Source organism: Lithobates pipiens, unplaced genomic scaffold (genome assembly GCF_037356315.1).
Source record: "Lithobates pipiens isolate NorthernLeopardFrog02 unplaced genomic scaffold, aLitPip1_a1.2 Scaffold_3, whole genome shotgun sequence".
Taxonomy (NCBI): Eukaryota; Metazoa; Chordata; class Amphibia; order Anura; family Ranidae; genus Lithobates; species Lithobates pipiens.
In genome coordinates this window covers 120,396,271-120,422,134 of record NW_027507790.1, presented here as the reverse complement: position 1 = coordinate 120,422,134, position 25,864 = coordinate 120,396,271, and positions in this window count along the sequence as shown.

Here is a 25,864-nt window from a genome sequence, read left to right as displayed (position 1 = left end):
CCATCTGAGTTTCTGGTGCATTACTAAACCAGCTGCTTAGTTCATTAGCTGTTGCTAGTTAGCTGGCATCTTGTGAAACAAATAATAAATTGTTATGTCATTTATATAGCCTGATAACTTTTGTTAGCCATGTTGTATACTGCATTGTCCCTGAATCTTTAAACAAGAGTAATGCCACGTACACACAAGTGGACTTTCTGGCAGACTAGGTCCAACTGAATGATTCCATCGGATAGTCCGATTGTGCGTGGGATAGTCCAATTGCTTTTCTTTAAAAAAATCAGACAGACCTAGAAAAAGAACATGTTTCAAATCTGTCCGACGGACTCAACTCCTATCGGGAAAACCGTTCGTCTGTATGCTGGTCCAACAGACCAAATAAGACGCAAAGGCAGCTATTGGCTACTGGCTATTGAACTTCCTTTTCTAGTCCCATCGTACATCACATTCAAAACTAACCGACTTTGGAAAAGACTTTAGTCCGTTCGTGTGTGGGCAAGACTGTTTGTTCGAAAGTCCATCGAAAGTCAGTCGAGAAGACCTTCGGACCTTTTCTGACAGAAAGTTTTGTCGTGTGTACGCAACATTACAGTATACCTAGCAGACTTGTTTTATAATGGTGAAGACATGTGCAATGTATCCAGTCCACTTCTTCAGTTATGATTAGTGTCAGTAAAATACACTAACATATACTGTATACCTAACATTACAGAACAAGTCCAGCTGAATGTGGATCACCACTACTGGTTTTATCATAATCTGGATAAAAAGGAACCATAACAAACTAAAAGTTACAGTGTTTTTTTTTTTTTTGCTTTACCACACACCAGAGACAATGTCTCCAGAGGTTCTAACAGACCTGTAATGAGGTGCTAGAGTCTATGGTTTAGTACAATACATTGTGTGACAGTGTAACATGATTGAAAACTGTCATGAACTATGTTACCTTACTTAGGTTATTCAAAAGCCTAATGGGATAGCTATATATTTCTAAACAATGAACCTTATTTAGGAGTCTAAAGGTTCACATCAAAGCTGATTTATTTGAAATGCTTTAAAGTATTAAAATTAGACATGCAAAAACTTTAAACCATATGAGTTTTTCATCTCATAAACCACAAATGTTTTGACAAGATGTATTTCCTTATATAATATAATGAACAGTAGGGGTTGTGGATAATTTGGCCAATTATTTCTCAAAATAGCATTATACTAAATCTACTGGGAATTTTTATTGCATTTAATCAATGTATTTTCCACAGAAACCTATTTCATCTTTAGTAGTTTAATTTAAATCAAATTATTTTAATGTGTTTGTTTGTAATGGGAACAATAAAGCTTGTGTTGGTCTGTTGGCCATTTCCTGGCCCATCTAGTAGTTTGCTAAATTAAACCAAGACGTTCTAAATAAAGTTCACTTTTATTATTTGCTGTTATACCTATTACTATTCATAATTGGTTGTGATATCTGGTGTGTAGCTAAAGAGTTAATAAAAACATGAGCCTAATATTTTCATGGTCCAGTGCTTTAAAAGAATATTTCAATTGTACCAGACAATATATGTAACCCTACTTTACTATTTGTACAAAATGAAATTACATAAATAAAAAACCTAAACACTTGTATAGTGATGCTGAAGAAACTGTTACTTTTCAGTAATAACCTAAAGGTTAACCATACTTTCATGAAAAATATATAGCAAATAGCAAAACAATTAATACAACATATACAGGCAGTCCCCTGGTTACAAACAAGATAGGGTCTGTAGGTTTGTTCTTAAGTCAAATTTTTATGTAAGTTGGAACATGTACATTTTTAAAGTGCAAAAAATATTTTTAAGTTTTTTTGGATAGCATAGGGAAGGGTCAACACCCCTGTAACATTTGTTGTATCTGTAAGTGCCCCTGTTCAAAAGATATCACCTCACTATCTGTCCCTGTGACAATTGGATTTTGAACATTTTGGGTTGTTGTGGAAACAAGGATTAGTGCTAAAGCTTCAGTGGAGACATCTTTTTCACATGATGACTTTTACAGGTTCGAATTTCCCTTCATAGAGGTAGATTTATTCTCCCTTCCCTCTCACTTCCTGTTTCTCCCTTCAAGTATGAGTTCATAACTCTGATGTTTGTAACTCGGGGACTGCCTGTACACTACAATTGTTACACAACTCATAATGTAATTTATTGTTTTTAAATAAGATCTTTCCTTTTCAAACTACAGCACTGTAATTTCTGTAAAATGTAATACAATATGGCATTCTGGACTTGTTATGCACACTATCATTTCCTGCTTGGGTGAAGAACTCTAAGCATTAAGATACAAACCAGGTTTAAGGCATCCTCAGCAATAAAAACTGTATTTTTGGTGAGATACTCCCTAAGCATTATTAATTTCTCAACAGAATACAGAAGATGCACCAGCTGAATACATGAAATCAGTCACTCCCTTTCAGGATCAGTGCCCAAAGGAAATAATGAATCAGCTTCTTCAGAGCAGAAGCTGGTAGAAATCTGTAAAAAAAAAAGTGTTAACATCCTTGCAATATACATTGATCACCCAGAGAGGGTTGCCTTTTATTCTCAACAAAAGTGGAGTTACTCTTTAAAGCTGACCCCTGGGCTCCCTTTCCATCACTCATCCCCTCACCCCCCTCTAACAAATTGCTATGGACACTTTCTATGGGTTGTACAGCATCAGGTCTTCTTAAGATCCAGAAGAAAATCTAATGATGTCAGTGCTAGGGAATTATCAGAGACCAGTCAGCATGGGCACATCTGCAGCATAAGATTACTGATCACCCACTCCAGGAAACATTCCTGCCAAGTTACCCAGATGGCGGGCTTAGGTGAGTATAAAATACTTCACAAGGTTAAAAAAAAATAACACCATGCTGAATGGGTTATCGGGGAGTGGAGATATATGTTTCCAGCAGATGGGCTTTAATTGATAAAGCTATACTCAAGCATTCTCCTCTAATTTCATAGTAAAAAGCACAGTTAGAGCTTTTATGAAGGGACAATCGACTGGAGCCAACAGTGGGCGTATATAGAGGTAATTTATTTTTGTAAGAAAATTGAATTTAAAAATAATGCTTATAGTAATTTTTTCACGTATGTTCATCAATCATGTGCAAAAGTAACTCCTTTCCATGTAAATTTTTCACTTTTTAAACATATTTAAACAGAAAACATTAGATCTTCTTTCAAAAGTGTCTGCAGAAAAAGGTGTTATGATAGAAAAAATGAAACATGAAATCAACATTGGTGTAATCCAAAATGTGCAAAACGTAAGTACACTCCTACATTTAGCACCACTTCAAATCCATGAATTTAGATTTAGGTATTCCAGAATACTTTACATTGATTAAATTCCCCTTCAGGGTGTATGTCAGTGGAACGTGTCTTATATAAAGTTATTGTAAATGCTTTAAAATAAACATGTTATATTTACCTGCTCTGTGTGAATAATTTTGCACGGAGCAGGCCAGATCCTCCTCTTCTGGGGGTCCCTCGTTGACATTCCTGATGCCTCCTTTTCTCCAAGTGCCACCATAGGAAGCCACTTCCTATGGGGTGCTTCTGCAGGCTCAGTCCACAGCCAGGCTAAGTGCATCTATTGACACACACAGTGCGGCTTGGCCCCACTACCCACTCCTTCTTCACTGGATTTGATTGACATCAGCAGGAGCCAATGGCTCCTGCAGCTGCCTCCATACTCAATGAGTTAGAGCAGGCACATCTCTAGATTAAGATAGCAACCAAAAAGTGTCCCTTTATGTCAAAAGTGATTTTAGACCAACTTGAAAACAGCGATAATAAATTAGAATCACTTGCAGAATTGAGCAATAATGATTTGTGGGGAAATTCATCATCAAACACTAAATCTAATGACAGCGACAATTCTGCACATGAGCAAATTTCAGTGTTTTTAGATTTGATTACATTATTAAATAATTAGTATTATTATTTATTATCATTATTTATTATATTATAAACTTTATCATACCCGGGATGTCTACTAGACTCTTGTTTGAACAGGTATAAGAGAGTTATTCCTAAGAATTACAGGCATACAATATAAAACGCCAAATTTCCATGAAAAATAATTGTACTGCTTTCAGAACCTAAAATCAGAAATAATCATACCGCCAGGGAGGTTAATGCAGAGATTGCATTTAGGTAAAACTTTAATCTTTAGAACCACTTTAGGCCTCAGATATCTAGAGTTTTGTGCTCTGTTTACCTAATGATTTTTTGTGGTACCAAGATAAAAAGATCCCCTCTAAGGCCCTAAAAAAGGTGTCTGTTTATGCCTATGAGTTAAGCAAAGGATTTTAAAAGAACATTAAGTTTGAAGTCAACCATTCCACTATAAGTAACGCAATCTATTAATAGATTTAAAATGACAGCTAATTTGTCAAGGACTGGCCAGCCTAGTATATTCAGCCCAAAAATTGCTTGTTCGTGCTAAAAGCAGTCTACAAAAATCCTAACATTTCATTTAGGGTTCTTCATAAAAACTCTTTCAACAGTTGGTATCAATGGGCTTGCACCTACAATCAGAAAGAGATTGCACCAAACGAGGTAGATGGACCACCCGTGAGCCAAAGGCTGCCACGTCCCTTGACTAAATCACAAGGGAAATTGTCTCCCAAGGGATTTTAATGCAGCTTAATTTTCTTTAAAAAAAAACATAAATTTCCTTCTCCTGGTACTAATCCCAGTGCAGCGCTCTTTCTTAACCACTTAAGCCCCCGACCATTTGGCTGGCAAAAGACCAGAGCGTTTTTTGTGATTCGGCACTGCATTGGTTTAACTGACAATTGTGCGGTCATGCAACATGGCTTCCAAACAAAATTGACATCCTTTTTTTCCCACAAATAGAGCTTTCTTTTGGTGGTATTTGTTCATCTCTGCAGTTTTTATTTTTTGCGCTATAAACAAAAAAATAGTGACAATTTTGAAAAAAAGTATTATTTTTTACTTTTTGCTACTATAATAAATATCCACAAAAAATCTATATAAAGAACATTTTTTTCCTGGCATTTTTATTAATACAGCGATCAGTGTGATTAAAAATGCATTGATTACTGTTAAAATGTGGCTGTCAGTAAAGAGGTTAACCACCAGGGGGTGCTGTTGGGGTTAAGTGTGTCCTAGGAAGTGATTCTAACTGTGGGGGGGGCTATGTGTTATACAATACTGATCACCGCTCCCGATTACAGAGAGCTGTGATCAGTGACAGCGTCACTAGGCAGAACATGGAAATGTTTGTTTACATCAGCAATTTTCCGCTCTTCCTCTCCGTGAGACGATCGTGGGTATCCCCGTGGACATCGAGTCTGCAGGACCCGCGATCACTCTCATGGAGTTCACAGTGGGCACACGAACCCGCAAACCGCTTCTTAAAGGGCAACATACAGGTTTGTTAATACGCCTGTACATGCCCTTTTACTGACGCATATCAGCTTGAGCCAGTCGGCAAGCGGTTAAGAGAGTGATCCATAACATTGAAATATTGTCAATAAAAACTCCTGATGACTCTAATGTATCTAGTATTGAAAAACAAGCTCTATGTTCCTTACAAAATAATCACTCCATTACAATCAAACCCTGTAAAAAAGGGGGCAACATGGCTATCATGGATAACACACAATATAAGTAAATGGGCTTCATTCACTAAAGCAGATTACATGCGGTATTTAGGTGTTTGGACACATTATCCCTAAATATTGCATGCAATCCTAAAACTGTAAATTCACTATGCCGTTTTACGCTATTTACCACAAAACGTTGAAAATGCTCGCTAAATAGTGCATGAAAAGGTGTCAAACTCAATTCACAGAATTAAATAAATAATTCAATGAATGCGGTAATTAAGGAATGTAAAAATATATAGCCAATTTTGAGGTGTCTCTGCCTTCTTAGATCAGTTCTTTCTACAGTAATGCATAGAAACCTAAATATAAAAATATGGAAATCATTGGGGTTGATTTACTTATGCAGCTGAGGACAGAGAGAGTGTGATCACTTATAAAAAAGGGAAAAGGGTATTTATTATTAGTTTTTATATCTTTACAAAAATGTTTTTCCTTTCATTTCTATTTTAAACTGAATGGGATGATCCTTTACAATCACTTTAAAGTATTAGTAAAGGAAAAACTTTTTTAGTTTTGGATAGAGTGGAGGTGGATTAGAACACCTGTTATGTTTTTATTGCTATCTGTGCCCCCATTAGGGAGATTTCCCCTCTCTATTTGTCCTGCTTACCATTACCATTGAAAGTGAAAATAAAAAAAAAAAATATATAATTTTGGGTTGACCCCAGAAAATACCTGATAAAGGAGTCATGCGTGGCTCTGAAACATTGCTATCTGCTGTAACGATGTGATCGCTGAATAAAGCTTTGGACTCATTCTGGAGATCCTTGGTGTGCTGGTGACATTCTCTTGATCAGAAAAGTACAGGGAACATCTTCCAATAGGGACAGAGATGGCAAAAAGAAAAAAAAAACTGACAGGGGTTATAACTCCCCCTTATGCAAAATGAAAAAAATAATAGTTTTGCCTATAGTTCTACCTAAATAGATTGTGCAATTTGCAAGTTGCTTCAGAACTTGGTACACGAGGTAAAGCTTCAGTTTACAAAGAACACCCAATCACATGTAAGGGGAAAAAATGCATTTGTGCTTGCATGTGATTGGATGATGAAAGTCAGCAGAGATCCCCTTCATTTACTATGCTCTGGAACAACTTCACTTGCAAATAGCTTGGTGTATGTGCCTTTACTATATCAATCCATTACATTTAGTAAATCCACCCACTGCATGTAGTAAAATATACTTATTTTTTCCTGTCATTTCATCAGATATTTAGACACTGTTTTTTGTGATTATACAAGCATTATTGCTTTATACAATTATTATACAAGCATTATTGCATAATTATATTATTATACAAGCATTATTGCATTACACAATTATTATACAAGCATTATTTGCTGCAAAAAACTCCCAATCACTCCGAAGATAATACAATGCGCATGTTTATCACAATGGTCCAATCTCTTGTTAGAACATATGTCATATGTACTTTATTTTTTCACAATTATTTTTAGATATACTGTATCTTTCCACTGACATGTTCCCACTGACACCATTAATCTTTTTAGCTATCTAAAGAAGGGGGTAATTCTTTACAGTGACCACACGTGTAAGGAGCAGACTTCCCACTGACCATCATACAAATTGTATTATGAGTTGTAGATATAGTCATTTTAAGCAGGGGTTTGCTGCACCTGGAAAACATTTTTAAGGGTTCTGTGTTGAAAAGGCTGGAAAACATTTTTAAGGGTTCTGTGCTGAAAAGGTTGTGAAAGGCTTCTTGGTGCCCTGTACACATGGTCGGACTTTCAGATGGAAAATGTGCAATCCGAGCTTGTTGTCGGAAATTCTGACCGTGTGTATAGGGCATGAAAGTGTAACTAAAGACAACCCCTTCTTTTTTCATTTTGCATAGAGTAGTGGGGGGTTAGGACCCCGTCAGATTTTTTTTCCCATCTGTGTACCATTGGGGAACTTTACATTTACTTACGGTCCCATTGTCAAAACAGGAAGTGAGGGGAGATCCCTGCAAATTACGGTACTAAAAACTAAAGAGAAAAGTCTTTCCTTCCTTTCCTTACAAAATACAAAAAATCTTTATAAATTTTAAAATATTGAAAGAAAATAATATTACACACATATATCAAAAAGGCAACGTTGTATTTTTTTATTGGTGGAAGAAGAGTATTTATATATGTGTGTGTGATTTTTTATACTATTTTCATTCAATATTTGACATGTATAAAGATATTTTGTATTTACTTAATTTAACTAAATTGTTTTTGATACACCATGTGTGCCCTGTGAAAGCAGCTTCCCTTTGATTGGTATTCCACTCCACTCATATGAATATATCTGAAGATATCCAAACAATATGCCAGTAATCATCACTCCATGCATCTCCTCATTGATCTCAGGATCTCATAGAAAGCAATGATGGCTGGTCGCCCCACCAGGAGGTGAGCAAGTCTGGGGCCCAGTAGCAGATATAGCAGGTAGGGATCAAGCAGAAGCATAGTCAGCAAACAAGCCAAAGATCAGTAATGAACAATTGCTGGGTGGGATTAAGCAGAAGAATAGTCCAGGAAGAAGCCAAAGGTCGGTAATGGTAGCGAATATACAGATGCCGGCAGGAGAGATAAGAATAAGATATTGGCTGGAGAGAGCACAATAATCTGGCAATTAGGAAGTGCAGAGACATGGCTTGAATCAGGAAGTTCATGGCTAGGAGCAAAGAATTCAAGGTTCAAGACAAAAAGGTTCAAGGCAGGAGCATTCAATGAATTGTCCAGGGAGCTGCCCAGAATTCCAGGCAGCTCAGCAAGAAGAATCATTGCCAGACACAACAGAGGTCCCAGGTTCAAGTCCAGGCCCTGACAGGTGGCTTTACTGAAAACCTTTGTCAGGTTATAGACATACACTTACAAACACACATAACATCATTTGTCAAGGATACTTTTTACAATTAATTGAGACTTTGATAGTGCCTAAGGATGTTTTTCTAATCACTATTGACATAGAGGCAATTTAAAGGTCTATACCTAATGATCTTGGACTGGCCTCTATACCTAAAGTTCTATCACAAAAGGAATTCAGGAATGGCCCTTCAGTGAATTCATACTCTCAGGTCTGGAGTTTATTTTACATCACATTTTTTTCCTCTTTGACAGCTCCCACTACCTCCAGATGCAGGGCATAGTGATGGCGACTTGTGCCCCATCCAACGCCAGTCTGTACCTGGGGGAGTAAGAGTGGTCTTTCCTCTTGGAGGAGGGCCTCTTAATGTATTCCTGACAAATATATATCTGGCAGAGGTACATCAGTGCTGCTTTCCTTGTCTGGGAGGGGCCTGAGGAGTTGTTAACCCAGTGTCTGATAGCTATGAATGAGAGCACTATGTCTTATAGCTACAACACGGTTTTATGTTTGGGCAAGTGTATAAACAGGGAACCCAATGAACACCTCTCCAGTAGCTTATTTCACAACAGCACAGGTGGCAATACTTTTCTAAATGCCACTATCTTTCACACTCAACATCTGATCAATTCCATACCATATAGTCAATACCTCAGACTGTGACCCAATTGTTCACAGGAATCTACATATAAAGAAGAAGCTCATTTATAGGACTTTGAAGGCAGCTTCTAACATAAAAATAAGATATAATAACATTTACTTTCTTGGTATAAACCACATACAGTATTTCACAAAAGTGAGTACACACCTCATATTTTTGTAAATATTGTATTATATCTTTTCATGTGACAACGTTTAAGAAATTACACTTTGCTACAATGTAAAGTAGAAAGTTTGCAGCTCAACACACAGCCATTAATGTTTAAACCACTGGCAGCACAGTGGTGTAGTGGTTAGCACTCTCACCTAGCAGTAAAAAGGGTCACTGGTTCCTATACCAACCACGACACTACCTGCCTGGAGTTTGCATGTTCTCCCTGTGCCTGCGTGGGTTTCCTCCGGGTACTCCAGTTTCCTCCCACACTCCAAAGACATGCAGGTAGGTTAATTGGCTTCTGTCCAAAATTGGCCCTAGTATATGAATGGGGACCTTGGATTGTGGGCTTCTTGAGGGTAGGGACCAATGTGAGTGTGCAATGTACAGGGACAATTGTAGACACTCACTCAGGTTGGACTGGTGTCTTTATTCAACCTTACTAACTATGTAACTATGAAACGTGAGTGAGTACACCCAAAGTGTCAATATTTTGTGTGGCCCCCATTATTTTCCAGCACTGCCTTAACCCTCTTGGGCATGGAGTTCACCAAAGCTTCACATGTTTCCATTGGAGTTCTCTTCCCCTCCTCCATGATGACATCATGGAGCTGGTGGATGTTAGAGACATTGTGCTCCTCCACCTTCCGTTTGAGGATGCTTAACAGAGTTTAGGTCTGGAGACATGCTTGGCCAGTCCATCATCTTTAACCTCATCTTCTTTAGCAAGGCAGTGGTCATCTTGGAGGTGTGTTTGAAGTTGTTATCATGTTGGAATACTGCCCAGGGGCCCAGTTTCTGAAGGGAGGGGGATCATGCTCTACTTCAATATGTCACAGTACATGCTGGCATTCATGGTTCCCTCAATGAACTGTAGCTTCCCAGTGTCGGCAGCACTCATGCAGCACTCATGCCGCCCTAGACCATGACACTCCCACCACCATGCTTTGTAGGCAAGACACACTTGTCTTTGTACTTCTTATCTGGTTGCCGCCACACACGCTTGACCCCATCTGAACTAAATACATTTATATTGGTCTCATCATATCATAGTCTGCTTGTCTTCAGCAAACTGTTTTCAGGCTTTGTAGTGCATCATCTTTAGAAGAGTTTTTCTTCTGGGACGACAGCCGTGCAGACCAATTTGATTCAGTGTGCGGCGTATGAGCACAGACAGGCTGACCTCCACCCCTCAACCTCTGCAGCAATGCTGGCAGCAATAATATGTCTATTTCCCAAAGACAACCTCTGGATATGACACTGAGCATGTGCACTCAACTTCTTTGGTCGACCATGGCAAGGTCCTGTTAAACATCTGTATGGTCTTGGCCACCATGTTGCAGCTCAGTTTCATGGTCTTGCCAATCTTTTTATAGCTTAGGCCATCTTTATGTAGAGAAACATTTATTTTTTTCAGATCCTCAGAGAGTTCTTTGCCATGAGGTGCCATGTTGAACTTCCAGTGACCAGTATAAGAGAGTAAGAGCGATAACACCAAATTTAAAACACCTGCTCTTGATTCACACCTGAGGCCTTGTAACACTAATGAGTCACATGTCACCGGGGAGGGAAAATGGCTGATTGGGCCTAATTTGGACATTTTCACTCAGGGGTGTACTCACTTTTGTTGCCAGCGATTAAGACATTAATGGCTGTGTGTTGCGTTATTTTGAGGGGACAACAAATTTACACTGTTATACAAGCTGTGCACTCACTACTTTACATTGTAGAAAAGTGTAAATTCTTCAGTGTTGTCACATGAAAAGATAAAATAAAATATTTCCAAAAATGTGTGGGTGTATTCACTTTTGTGAGATACTGTATATTATATCAAATGTTACATAGTATAAAATATTTTACAAAATTGGGTTACAACATCAAGAAGTGTGATCCAAATCTGACATACTGGGGGGTGGATATCTGACACAGATGGAACCATGCTATAATCACAGTATTTCATGCTTTTATCCTGCAATATGAATGGTGGTCTCTGCATGCACTTATGGGAGTCCCGATGACTTGGGAGTCTACTTATATGAATCTGGACTTTCCTTTTTTCATATAGGACTGGTATGACAAATTATAGTATTATTCCTGAAAAAGCTAATTGTTATAAATATTTTGAAACACCTTGGAGTCCCTAAGCTGAGTGGGCCAACCAGTAATTCAATAGCTGCAAGCTAAATCACCAACTGTGGGGGATACCCTTTGGAACTGGATGACACTTCTTGACGTTGTAAACCAATTTTGTACAATATTTCATACTATGTAACATGTGAGGTACTGTAATATATGTGATTCAAACCTTTTAAATTGAGAAAATAAATGTTGTTACATCTTATTTTTTGGTTAGACGTTGCCTTCAATGTCCTATAAAGATCAATTGTGTTTTTTCAGATATAATTAATAAGGATGGTATCAATCACACCCGGAGTCACACACAATAATTGTAAAGAGGAAGCTAATAACCTTAGAATCAGGCTGCTTGAGAGAGGTTACACAAAAACATGTCTTCGTAAAGCTTACAACAAAGCCATTAAACACTCTCAGGGCCAACTTTAATTCAAAAAGAAAAGTGCTCCCACTGGGGAAGCAACAACGTGGGTCATTTTACGTTATACCAACAGACATGCATAAATCAAAAGAATCTTAAACAGATATTGGGCAATTTATCGGAAGATGACACCATAAAACTATGTATCTGTGTAACTCAAGCGATTATAGTAAGGCGAGACACCTCCTTAAAAGACAGGTTGGTTAAATTTGAATTTAGAGGTGAAAATCGAGGTGACTCTTGCCGGTACCCAGGAACCTATCCCTGTGGAGACTGTTCATATTGTTTGTTTATGCTAGCGAGGGGGGCTGTATACTACTAGATGGTAAAAAAACTTTAAGTTGCAACATTTTGCTAATTGCCAAAGGGAGTGGTATGTATGTTGTCGTGAGATTGCGGTGCTTCCTACATAGGAAAAAGACCAAACAGGAATTTTAGCGCCGCATGTATAAACATATTTGTAGCATGAAATTTGCCAACTTATACATCCTAGCCAGTAGGCATGCAGCTCAGTTCACAATGATAAATAATATCTCCTGGATTCAAAGCATGAAAGTAGTGGACCTGGCCATCTCACTGCACTGAAGACAGTATCAAGAGCAAGAGAGCATTGAATATATTTATATCTATTTTTAATCTGTTTCCTTTATTAATATCTTTGGCATTAACATGGCATAGGATGGGTCTCATTGTCTAAATGTTAATCATTTATTTAACATGACTCCAACAAGCATTGAATTTTGCAGCGTCAGAAGAAAATATCCTTTAAACATTTTCAGCAGCTTGTGGTATTTGATCTAAGGAACTATAATTACAAGGTGGAAAGCTTCATGACATATAAATGCTGAGCTGGTACTGTATGTCACACTGCTCAACTGCTAGGCATTTCTTTTGTTTATATAAAGCAAAGGGAATTCTTCATTCTGCCTTACAGTTGACTGAATAAGCTACAGAAAACGAAACTGTCCATCATCCCAGTACAGAATAAAATCTAGCAATTTCCACTCACTGTAATTTACAGCACTTTTGCACATCTTTAATTTATTGACACCCTTAGTATAAAAGCTTTGCTAGCAATGAGGATTTTGCAGTCACTGCCTTTTTTATGTGATGAAAAGAATTGTGCTTATTATGTTGTAGGTGTGCTGATTGTAACACACTGACCTTGACTTTCTAAGTCTGCCTAGCCATGCACTTTAATAAAAAAAGAGTATAATGACTAAATAATATAGGAGATTTAAACATTTTTTTGCAATCACCTCATTAGCAGAGCATTGTGATGAGTGCCATGCTTGAGGTGATTGTAGCTGTATAAGTGCATTTGCAACAGAGACAATTGAGTACTGTCCATAATACTTTTTTATGTGCACTCGTACAATTTTTCAGGACAAGCTTTTGTGGTATGTCCTCTTCATCAAGGTACTGCTTGGACCTTGATGAAGGGGACATACTCCGAAAGCTTGTCCTGAAAAATTGTATGCTAGTGCAAATAAAAAAAGTATCACAGACAGTACTCAATTGTCTCTAAAGATCCAAGACTTTTTCTATGTACACAAAAGGCGTATACATCAGCGTGTTCCAGTTCCTGCCAATATCCAGCAACTTCACACAGCCATTGAAGAGGAATGGACCAACATTTCAGAATGGCCTTTTATTGTGGCCAACCTAAGGCACACCTGTGCAATAATCATGCTGTCTAATCAGCATCTTGATATGTCACATCTGTGAGGTGGATGGATTATCTCGTCAAAAGAAAAATTGCTCACTAACACAGATTTAGAGCCCGTTCACACAGGGGTAACTCAGATACGACTTCAGGTAGCCCCTAGTCGCTTCAAGTCGCGCTACATGTAAAAATCAATGTAAGTGAATGAGAGCCATCTTAATGCACACTACTGAAGTCGCATAGGAGGATACTAGGCCCTTAGGTCTGGTATGGATTCTATGGGGAACTCCCTACGCCAAAAAAAAGGTGTGGGGTCCCCCCCAGATCCTTATCCGAGCATGAAGCCTGGCCGGTCAGGAAAGGGGTGGGGACAATCGATCACCCCCCCCCCCCTTGACCATACCAGGACATGTGCCCTCAACATGGGGGGTTGGTGCTTTGGGGAAGGGGGGTGCCCTGCGGTCCCCCCACCCCAAAGCACCTTGTCCCCATGTTGATGAGGACAAGGGCCTCTTCCCATAAATCCTTGCCGTTGGTTGTTGGGGTCTTAATAAGAGGGCCCCCAGATGCCGACCCCCCACCCTATGTGAATAAGTAAGGGGTACATCGTACTCCTACCCATTCACCTGGGAAAAAAGTGTCAATAAAAAACACAACACAAGTTTTAAAAGTAATTTATTAATCAGCTCCGGGGAACTTCTTCCGACATCGGGGGTCTTCTGACGACTTCTCTGCTCTGTTCGGCCTCTTCTCCCTGTGTCTCTTCTCCCGTTCTGTGGCGTCTTCTCCCGGGCTCCTCTGCTGTCTTTTTGGAGCTCTTTTACTAGCGGAGGAGCCCGGTCTCCTCTCTTTCTTCCTTCTTCTTTCTTCTTTCTTCCCTCTTCTCTATCCTTTCTTTTTCCGATGTTGACCTGGCGCTGTCTTCCACTGTACTGGCTTTTGCAACATGCGTGGCGACTTATATAAGTATAGGTTGTGGTCACCGGGTGATGTCACACGGTAACCGCACCCTTGTATGACGTCACATTCCGGGGCATGCTGGGACTGTGATGTCATAAAGGGGTGGGGTCACCGTGTGACATCACCCTCGTGACCACGCCCGATACCTATATAAGTCGCCGAGCACGACGCACAAGCCAGTACAGCGGAAGACAGTGCCGGGTCAACCTCGGAAGAAGAAAGAAGAGAGAAGAGGGAAGCAAGAAGAGGGAAGACGGAAGAAGGACAGAGGACGGAGGAGACCAGGCTCCTCCGCTAGTAAAAGAGCTCCAAGAAGACAGCGGAGGAGTCCGGGAGAAGACGCCGGAGAGCGGGAGAATGGGTAGGGGTACGATGTACCCCTTTCTGATTCACATAGGATGGGGGCCGGGATCTGGGGGCCCCCTTATTAAAGGGGGCTCCTGGATTCCCATAAGCCCCCACCCGCAGACCCCGACAACCAACGACCAGGGTTGTCGGGAAGAGGCCCTTGTCCTCATCAACATGGGGACAATGTTCTTTGGGGTGGGGGGGCAGCAGGGCGCCCCCCTTCCCCAAAGCACCAACCCCCCCACGTTGAGGGCACGCGGCCTGGTATGGTCCAGGAGGGGGGGCGCTTGCTCGTCCCCACCCCCTTCCTGACCGGCCAGGCTTCGTGTTCGGATAAGGGTCTTGTATGGATCTGGGGGGACCCCACACCTTTTTTTCGGCGTAGGGGGTTCCCCTTAAAATCCATGCCAGACCTAAGGGCCTGGTATCCTCCTGGAGGGGGAACCCATGTCGTTTTTTTTTGGCGTGGAGTTCCCCCTTGAGAGCTCATTCTCTGATTGGCCATGGCCAAAGTCGCGTTATAAGTCGCCCCATGTTGTGTTGACAAGTCGTGTCCAAGTTGCCTACAAAAGTTGCGTTGGAAGTCGTGTTGCCCCTGTGTAAACTGGCTCTTAGACAGATTTGTGAAAAATATTGAGAGAAATAGGCCTTTTGTGTACATAGAAAAAGTTGTAGATATTTAAGTTCAGCTCATGATAAATAGGGGCAAACACACAAGTGTTGCATTTATAAATTTGCTCAGTGTATTTTACTTTGATTAAAAAAAGGTGACTTTTAGGTTTACCTCATGTGTAAAGGTTACATTTTGAGGTTACAAGGGAACAGAACTCTAGAACCTGTGCCCAAAGAAAAGGCAGGCATGGGACAAAGCACCAATCAGCATTATTGCCTGTGCTTTCTGGGTGTGGCATGTCGCCTGACCAGAAGGGTACTTAACCACCTTCAGACCGGACCATTTTGCTGGTAAATGACCAGAGGTCTTTTTACAATTTGGCACTGCGCTGCTTTAACTGGTAATTGCGCGGTCATGCAATGTTGTACCCAAACAAAATTTGCGTCCTTTTCTTCCCACAAATAGAGCTTTCTTTTGATGGTATTTGATTGCCTCTGCGATTTTTATTTTTTGCGATATAAACGTAAAAAGACCGCAAATTTTGAAAAAAAATGATATTTTCTACTTTTTGTTATTAGAAAAATCCAATAAACTCAATTTTAGTCATACATTTAGGCCAAAATGTATTCAGCCACATGTCTTTGGTAAAAAAAAGTCAATAATTGTATATTTATTGGTTTGCGCAAAAGTTGTCACATCTACAAACTAAGGTACGTTTTCTGGAATTTACGCAGCTTTTAGTTTACGACTGCCTATCTCATTTCTTGAGGTGCTAAAATGGCAGGGCAGTACAAAACCCCCCCAAATGACCCCATTTTGGAAAGTAGACACCCTAAGGAAATTGATAAGTGGCATGTTGAGCCCATTGAATATTTTATTTTTTTGCCTCAAGCGATTGAATAATGACAAAAAAAAATTATTTTATTTTTTTTTACACAAAGTTGTCACTAAATGATATATTGCTCACACATGCTATGGGCATATGTGAAATGACACCCCAAAATAAATTCTGCTGCTTCTCCTGAGTACGGGGATACCACATATGTGGGACTTTTTGGGAGCCTAGCCGCGTACGGGGCCCCGAAAGCCAAGAACCGCCTTCAGGTTTTCTAAGGGCGTAAATATTTGACTTCACTCCTCACTACCTATTACAGTTTTGAAGGCCATAAAATGCCAAGATGGCACAAAACCCCCACAAATGACCCCATTTTAGAAAGTAGACACCCCAAGCTATTTGCTGAGAGGCATTTTGAGTCCATGGAATATTTTATATTTTGCCACAAGTTGCGGGAAAATTACAAACTTTAATTTATTTTTATTTTTTTTTCACAAAGTTGTCACTAAATGATATATTGCTCACACATGCTATGGGCATATGTGAAATGACACCCCAAAATAAATTCTGCTGCTTCTCCTGAGTACGGGGATACCACATATGTGGGACTTTTTGGGAGCCTAGCCGCGTACGGGGCCCCGAAAGCCAAGAACCGCCTTCAGGTTTTCTAAGGGCGTAAATATTTGACTTCACTCCTCACTACCTATTACAGTTTTGAAGGCCATAAAATGCCAAGATGGCACAAAACCCCCACAAATGACCCCATTTTAGAAAGTAGACACCCCAAGCTATTTGCTGAGAGGCATATTGAGTCCATGGAATATTTTATATTTTGCCACAAGTTGCGGGAAAATTACAAACTTTTTTTTTTTTTTTTTTTTCACAAAGTTGTCACTAAATGATATATTGCTCACGCATGCCATGGGCATATGTGAAATGACACCCCAAAATAAATTCTGCTGCTTCTCCTGAGTACGGGGATACCACATATGTGGGACTTTTTGGGAGCCTAGCCGCGTACGGGGCCCCGAAAACCAAGCACCGCCTTCAGGCTTTCTAAGGGCGTTACAGTTTTGAAGGCCATAAAATGCCAAGATGGCACAACCCCCCCCCCAAATGACCCCATTTTGGAAAGTAGACACCCCTAAATTTAGGGGTACACTAGTGAGACTAGGTAATAAATGGCGGGTGCCCTGAAACTATAAAAAAAATAACTAACCAACCAGCGTCACCTGTAACAGTTATATGGTGATCACTGGTGAAAGGGTTAACTAGGGGGCAATCAGGGGGCTTTATGCGGTAGTATATGGGGGTCCCTGGCGCTATAAAAAGCTGCGGCGAACCTAAATACCTACCTGCCTAACTAGCGTCACCTGTGACACTAATACAGTGATCAGAAAAACGATCGCTTATTAGGCTGGGTTCACACTGGAGCGATGCGGGAACGCCACGAATGCGCGGCGGGTTCCCGCATCACATGCCTCCCGGCGGCAGTTCACACTGCCCTATGCGAACTGCTGGGAGTGTCAGTGAAATGTTAATGACACCCCCAGATCAGTTTGCATATCGCAGTGCGATCTGCAAACTCGGATCGCATGGTGTGAACACCCATGCGATCCGATTCTGCTGCGGACCAAAAAAAGGGTCCCGTGCGAGTTTGCGGCGGGTGCGGCGGGTGCGACACGAATTCAGCCATACTATCTGTATGGCTGAACTCGAATCGCACAGAGATCGGATGTGATTTGCACTGCAGTGCGGTGCGAATCACATTCGTTCTCATAAACCGCTGCAATGTGAACCCAGCCTTAGTGACACTGGCGACGGGGGGTGATCACGGGGTTAAACCTTTATTGGGGGGGTTAGGGGGGCACATTAGAACTAAAGGGGGCTAACCCTAACTGCCCTAACAGTTATTACAGTCACAAATGACACCCGCCGGGTGATCAGGGGGTTAAACCTTTATTAGGTAATAAATGGCGGGTGCCCTGAAACTATAAAAAAATAACTAACCAACCAGTGTCACCTGTAACAGTTATATGGTGATCACTGGTGAAAGGGTTAACTAGGGGGCAATCAGGGGGCTTTATGCGGTAGTATATGGGGGTCCCTGGCGCTATAAAAAGCTGCGGCGAACCTAAATACCTACCTGCCTAACAAGCGTCACCTGTGACACTAATACAGCGATCAGAAAAACTATCGCTTATTAGGCTGGGTTCACACTGGAGCGATGCGGGAACGCCATGAATGCGCGGCGGGTTCCCGCATCGCATGCCTCCCGGCGGCAGTTCACACTGCCCTATGCGAACTGCTGGGAGTGTCAGTGAAATGTTAATGACACCCCCAGATCAGTTCGCATATCGCAGTGCGATCTGCAAACTCGGATCGCATGGTGTGAACACCCATGCGATCCGATTCTGCTGCGGGCCAAAAAAAGGGTCCCGTGCGAATTTGCGGCGGGTGCGGCGGGTGCGACACGAATTCAGCCATACTATCTGTATGGCTGAACTCGAATCGCACAGAGATCGGATGTGATTTGCACTGCAGTGCGGTGCGAATCACATTCGTTCTCATAAACCGCTGCAATGTGAACCCAGCCTTAGTGACACTGGCGACGGGGGGTGATCACGGGGTTAAACCTTTATTGGGGGGGTTAGGGGGGCACATTAGAACTAAAGGGGGCTAACCCTAACTGCCCTAACAGTTACTACAGTCACAAATGACACCAATGCAAAAAAAAAAAAAAAAAAGCAATTGGTGTCACTGTGACTGGGGGGGCAGGAGTAATTGGGGGGTGATCGGGGGTAAAGGGGGGGTGTGAGTGTGCCTGGCATGTTCTACTGTATGTGGGGTGTGTTGGTGCAACTCACCGAACCTCTCTCCTCGGTGCCGGAACGAAAACTACCGACACGGAGGAGAGAATACATCACTTCCTCTCCTGTGTTTACATTACAGGAGAGGAAGTGATGTCACCGGACATTTTCATTCGCCGGGAGCGATCGAGAGGGGGTGGCCATGAATGAATGGCCGTCCCCTCGTCCGGGATCGCTCCCGAACGAATACCGACCGCCGCAGGCACCGGGCGGGGGCCCGATCGGGCCGCAGGCACCGGGCGGGGGCCCGATCGGGCCCCCGACCGGCGGGCAGGCAAGGACGTACATGTAAGCCCTTATGCCTGCCCGTGCCATTCTGCCGACGTACATCGGCGTGCGGCGGTCGGCAAGTGGTTAAGCTCCAACCATTGAAGTAGTCTGTGCTGTGTCTTATTTACAGCCTCCTGGCAGCCTATGTACCTGCTGGTTGCTGGTTTGTTATTGACCTGAATACTCACTAGCCTGCCTCCTGCCACAAACCTTGCCTGGGCCTACCTACTATCTTGCCTGCCTGTCACCTGCCAAGACCTTTGTCTGGATACAACTATTCTCTTATCTACTGTATCATGAACACAAGGTGTTTTGGGGGCTACCCCAAAGCACCCTCCCCATGTTGAGGACATGGGGCCTGGTATGCTTCAGGAGGGGAGCGGGCGATCTCTCATCCCTTCCTCTTTTCCTGCGGCCTGCCAGGTTGGGTGCTCGGATAAGGGTCTGGTATGGATTTTTGGGGGGAACCCCCACACCATTTTTTTTTACATTTTGGCATGGGTCTTAAAATCCATACCAGACCCTTCAGGATTTTGAGAGGTACCCCACGCCATAAAAAAAATTGGTACAGGGTTCCTCTTAATATCCATACCAGACCTGAATGGCCTGGTATGAATTTTTGGGGGGACTCCCATGCCGTTTTTTCAATGAATTTTATCTGTATTGCCGGGACCCGACAATTCATTATAGCCGCAAGTAGTATTAAATGAATTTAATTTAAATTAAATTTCCTTTAGAAATGTCATTTTGTGAAGGGACTGGTGTAAGCATGGGAAAAATGTGCCACTTTACAGACATACTACAGACACCTCCCAGGTACAAAATGTAAAGGAATATTTCACTTTTATTGTTTCACTTTAAGCATTCTTAAAATCACTGCTCCCGAAAAAAAAAATGCAGTTTTAAAACTTTTTTTTTGCATTGATACGTGTTCCCTGGGGCAGGACCCAGGTCTGCATGTTTAAATTATTACATTCAATAACCTGCCCCTACACGCATGTGTAATATTGTTGAAGGTTGGCGCTATTTGGACCTGGAATTGCAGTAGAATGTTTTACTGACATGAACAATACTTCTGTCAATGTCTCTGATATATGAAGATGTTATACGTGGAGATTAAATTCTGGAACAGTTTCAAATGTTCAATAAGCCTTATTTCTCTTTTAAAGCAGAACTTCACCCATAACAACAAGGAACATACAGTCCGCATTAATATTATGATACCAAAATGAGTGCGTGCAGGGGCGTAACTATAGGGGGTGCAGCAGTTGCGACCGAAACCGGGCCCTGTGATGCAGGGGGCCCATGCAGCCCCCTCTACATATGGCCAGCAGCAGCATAGGCACCATGCACATGGGTGGCTGGAGAGTGACTAGCAGAGCTCCATGCTCGACTATCGCACTGGCTGCTCTTCAGTTGTGCATTCCCCGCATGACCTGTGTCCTCAGCCAGCTCCTCAGAGTACCCCTCTCCTGCTCCATGCATTGCCGCTCAGTCCAAGTCTGTTTTCCCCAGCCATAGTCCCCCCCCCCCCCCCCCCGAGTCCGGCCTGCACTACACACTTCTCCCGGATAAACAAACTTTAAGCACACAGATGCAGTTCAGCCCTATGAGAGCCGGCTCCCCGGAGGACACTGCAGGCTTGTGTGTCAGCCCTCCTCCTCCCCCGTCATACACAGATGATGAAAGGTCTTTCTGGGAGATATGCTGATCGCCCGTCCAGCACACTGGATGGAGCCCAGGCCAACATGGATGAGTGCGCGGCCTACAGCTTGGTCATGGTGAGTGACAGGACCCCATCCCCCACACACCATTCCATACCCCCTCCATCTCCCCCTGGGGACAGGAACCCCTTCTCACCTGGGGGCAGTAACTTCATCTGCCCTGGAGAAAAGGACTTCATCTCTTCTGGGGACGGGGACCCCATCCTGCCTAGGGACAGTCCCCCAATGGGGCACCTAAAAATAAATAATAATAAAAAAACTACTGATACCAGTGGTGGAACTAAAGGGCTCACAAAGGTCATACCTGTGACCACGCCCTGGAGTTCCACCACCGGACTCGGAGGGAAGGGCCCTGGCTCGGGTTCAGGGGGGCCCTTCATGGTTTCTTGCATCCGGGCCCTGAAGGTTCTAGTTACGCCACTGAGTGCGTGCTGTAAATTGCCTCCAGTATTGCTCCTGTTTATTCTTGCTGGAGGCTGCCATTATGCTGAAGCCCCAGAGGTAAATCATAAATCAGAACTAAATCCATCGATTTACCCATTTCAAAAAACAGTTACAACAGTTACATTCCTGGAATGATGAAAATGAAAACTGTTACATTTCATTGTGTCCTCAATCAAACTGACAAACCATCAAATGGCTGTTGTCATAACTGATCACATGTGCAGCACCATGGCAGTTGCAGTTCAAACAGAAGCAGCTTTCTTGGCTGTAAAGGATAGGAGGGTTTAATTCCACTTTAACCACTTAAGCCCCGATCTATTTTGCTCGCCAAAGACCAAAGAACATTTTGCGATTCAGCACTGCATCGCTTTAACTGACAATTGTCGTGTGACGTGGCTCCCAAACAAAATTGTCGTCCTTTTTTCCCCACAAATAGAGATTTATTTTGGTGGTATTTGATCATCTCTGTAGTTTTTATTTTTTTGCGTTATAATCAAAAAAAGAGCGACAATTTTGAAAAAAGCGCATTATTTTTAAAATTTTGGTATAATAAATATCCCCCAAAAATATATATAAAAACATTTTTCTCTTAGTTTAGGCCAATACATATTCTTCTACATATTTTTGGTAAAAAAAATAAAAAATTGCAATAAGAGTTTATTGATTGGTTTGCACAAAAATTATGGCGTTTACAAAATAGGGGATAATTTTATGGCATTTTTATTAATAATTTTGTTTTTACTAGTAATGGCGGCGATTAGCGATTGTTATTGTGACTGCAACATTATGGCGGACACATCGGACATTTTTGACACATTTTTGGGACCATTGTCATTTATACAGCTATATACTGCTATACAAATGCACTGATTCCTGTGTAAATGACACTGGCAGTGAAGGGGTTAACCGCTAGGGGGCAGTGTAGGGGTTAAGTATGTTCTGGGCAGTGATTCTAACTGTGGGGGGGGGCGTGGCTACGTGTGACACATCACTGAGCAGAGATCAGTGACACTGTCACTAGGCAGAACAGGGAAATGCTTGTTTACATTAGCATCTCCCCGTTCTTCTTCTCTGTGAAACGATCATGGGTACCCCCACGGACATCAAGTCCGCGGGGACCCACGACCCGACTCACGGAGTTTGCCGCAGGTGTTCACCCGCAGGCTGCCTCTTAAAGGGCAACGTACAGGTACGTTAGTTTGCCTGTACGAGCCCTTCTGCCAACATATATCGGCGTGACCCGGACGGCAAGCGGTTAAGGCTGTCAGCAGATTGGTCTCTACTAACTCAGCAGTGCCTAAAAATGCCTAAAAATAGAGAGCAACTGAGCATGTGCAGAGAAGGGTAAGGCAGTGTATTACTGGATTTTAGACAGTATAGACAAATATTTTTAATGTTTTAAAAATACCTGCAAAATGTGTCAGCTTGAAGTGATCTATCAGGACTTAATTTTCTGACTAATGTTCCACTTTAAATACCAGGGAATGAATTGCCTTTTTTTCAGAAGGAATTTCAGACAAAAGCACACTTTTATGGTACTGTTTTGGCAGAACTAACATTTCTGAATGTTCCTAATGACTTAGCAAATATTCACTTCCACTTCAACAGTCAATTTTAAGGGTGTGCTAATGTTAAATACCCTGTTACATGAAAACATTGTAGTCTCATGACTATATGCAGTTAATACATGTAATAACTGCATTTAATATGAAATACTTGTTTTGTTTACATTTACAGACCAAGCAGTCGTGTTAAATTGAAGGGGATAGGAGTTCTCACCAAATTGTAACTCTGCAGGGGAACTTAAAATGGTCATATTTATTCAAATGATTTATAATTTCTTTAACCACTTTAATACCGCGCTATAGCCGAAAGATGGTTACAGCCCACAATGGCAATCCATTAACATCCCCCCAGAACGTGTCTTCTGCGCACCCCCCTGTGTTGTGCATGGGGCTTGCTGTGATCCTTGTGTCCTTTAAACACAGCTGATCACAGATTTAGGTAAAGGGCCAATTACAGTGGCCCGTTACCATGTGATCAGCTGTATCCAATCACAGCTGATTACATATAAACAGACTTGCTGGTTATTGGCAGTTTTTTCCTCACACGCTGTTGCTGTGTAAGGAAAGGATTGGCAATCTTTATTGTTTTTTGGCATGCGTTGGCCTTCCATGTGCTCCTTTCTGCAAAGGCCAGTTATAGGTTGGGGGGGTTGCCATTTGTTTGGAATTATAATCTGCTGCCTAACAATGTTTTCCCCACCGCCCAGCAATGCACTTTCACATGGCTTCAATGACTCATACCCAGACAATACATTTTATACAAAATTAATAAATGAATACATTTTATTTTAATATATAATCATACATATAAAGATACATGATCTCTAAAAAGCCACATATATAGCATGATACATGGTACTACTACCGCTACTAATAGAACCAATGATCTCTATAAGGAAACAGGAGGGTAAGTAGAAACCATTCCAGCAAAATGAAATCCAAGCGTGTGGTTCATAATCAAGTAGATGGTATATTACTGTTCAAGTATCAGTTCGCTCTACATGGTGCATGCTTAGCGCTTCCTCAGGAGCTTGTACATTGGCTACCAAAAAATAAATAAAAAATGAAGAAAGAGGGAACATGTATAAGTAAAATAGAGCTGCAGGGTCAGATAGTAACTACTTCCCGACCGCCGGTCATCAAATGACGGCCAGGCGGCGGACCTACAGTATTGTGGCGGGAGGGCATCAAATGACATCCTACCGTTTAAACAGGGAATGCACGTGATCATGCGCGCGCATCCCTGTTTCTTCAGTGGCAGCGTGTCACGGAGACACCGCTCGCCACCGAAGGGGGTGAACAGCCATTGGGTATGGCTGTTTATCACGTGATCAGCCATGATGAAGTCATGACCGATCACAGATGGTCACACCCCCACTGTGCACGGCACCGTGGGCACGATCGCGCTGCTCGTGCACGTCGGTGGCGGCGTGTTCCCGGGAACACTGCTTGTCACTGACGCTGATAAACAGCCATTGGCTGGCTGTTTACCCACGTGATCGGCTGTGATTGTTTCACTAAAATGTAAACAAACCAAGGTAACGAGATGTTACCGGGTTCTCCTCCTCATACACCGATCGTGTGTGAGGAGAAGATTGCAGTAACATCTTGTTACTGCTTACAGTGTACACCAATCACACTGATTGCCCTCCCAATAAAGAGGGCCTGTCACCACCCCTCATAGTACCTGTCACTCACAGTCCATCAGAGTACCTGTCATAGTCCATCAGAGTACCTGAGTACCTGTCACAGCCCATCAGAGTACCTGCCACAATCCATCTGAGTACCCGAGTACCTGTCACAGCCCATCAGAGTACCCGAGTACCTGTCACAGTCCATCAGAGTACCCAAGTACCTGTCACAGCCCATCAGAGTACCCGAGTACCTGTCACAGCTCATCAGAGTACCCGAGTACCTGTCATAGTCCATCAGAGTACCCGTGTACCCGTCACAGCCCATCAGAGTACCCGAGTCCCAGTCACAGTTCATCTGAGTACCCGAGTACCTGTCACAGTTCATCTGAGTACCCAAGTACCTGTCACAGTCCATATGAGTACCTGAGTACCTATCACCGCCCTTCAGAGTACCCAAATACCTGTCACCAGGCCATCAGAGTACCCGAGTACCTGTCACCAGGCCATCAGAGTACCCGAGTACCTGTCACCAGGCCATCAGAGTACCCGAGTACCTGTCACCAGGTCATCAGAGTACTCAAGTACCTGTCACCATGCCATCAGAGTACTCAAATACCTGTCACCAGCCCATTAGAGTACCAGAGTACCTTTCTGCAGCCCATGCCTCATAGAATATATATGTTGGGGTGTTTTCTTTCCAAAATGGGGTCATTTTGTGGGTAATTGCACTGTCCTGGTGCTCCAGGAACTTCAAAAGTGTGATAGGTAGAAATGAAATGAGATGTGTCATTAATGCTCCTAGAACGCCTGAAGGTACTACTTCAATGTTCGGCCTCTCTATGTGAACAGGCTGTGTAAAAGTCCTACACATGTGGTGTCGCCATACTTGGGAGGAGTAGCAGAATGTGTTTTGGGGTGTAATTTTTGCTATATACATGCTATGTGTTAGAAATATCTTATAAATTGACAACATCTGAATGTACTACTTCAATGTTGGTGCTCTGTATGTGGCCACTGGCCAGGCTGTGTAAAAGTCTCACACATGTG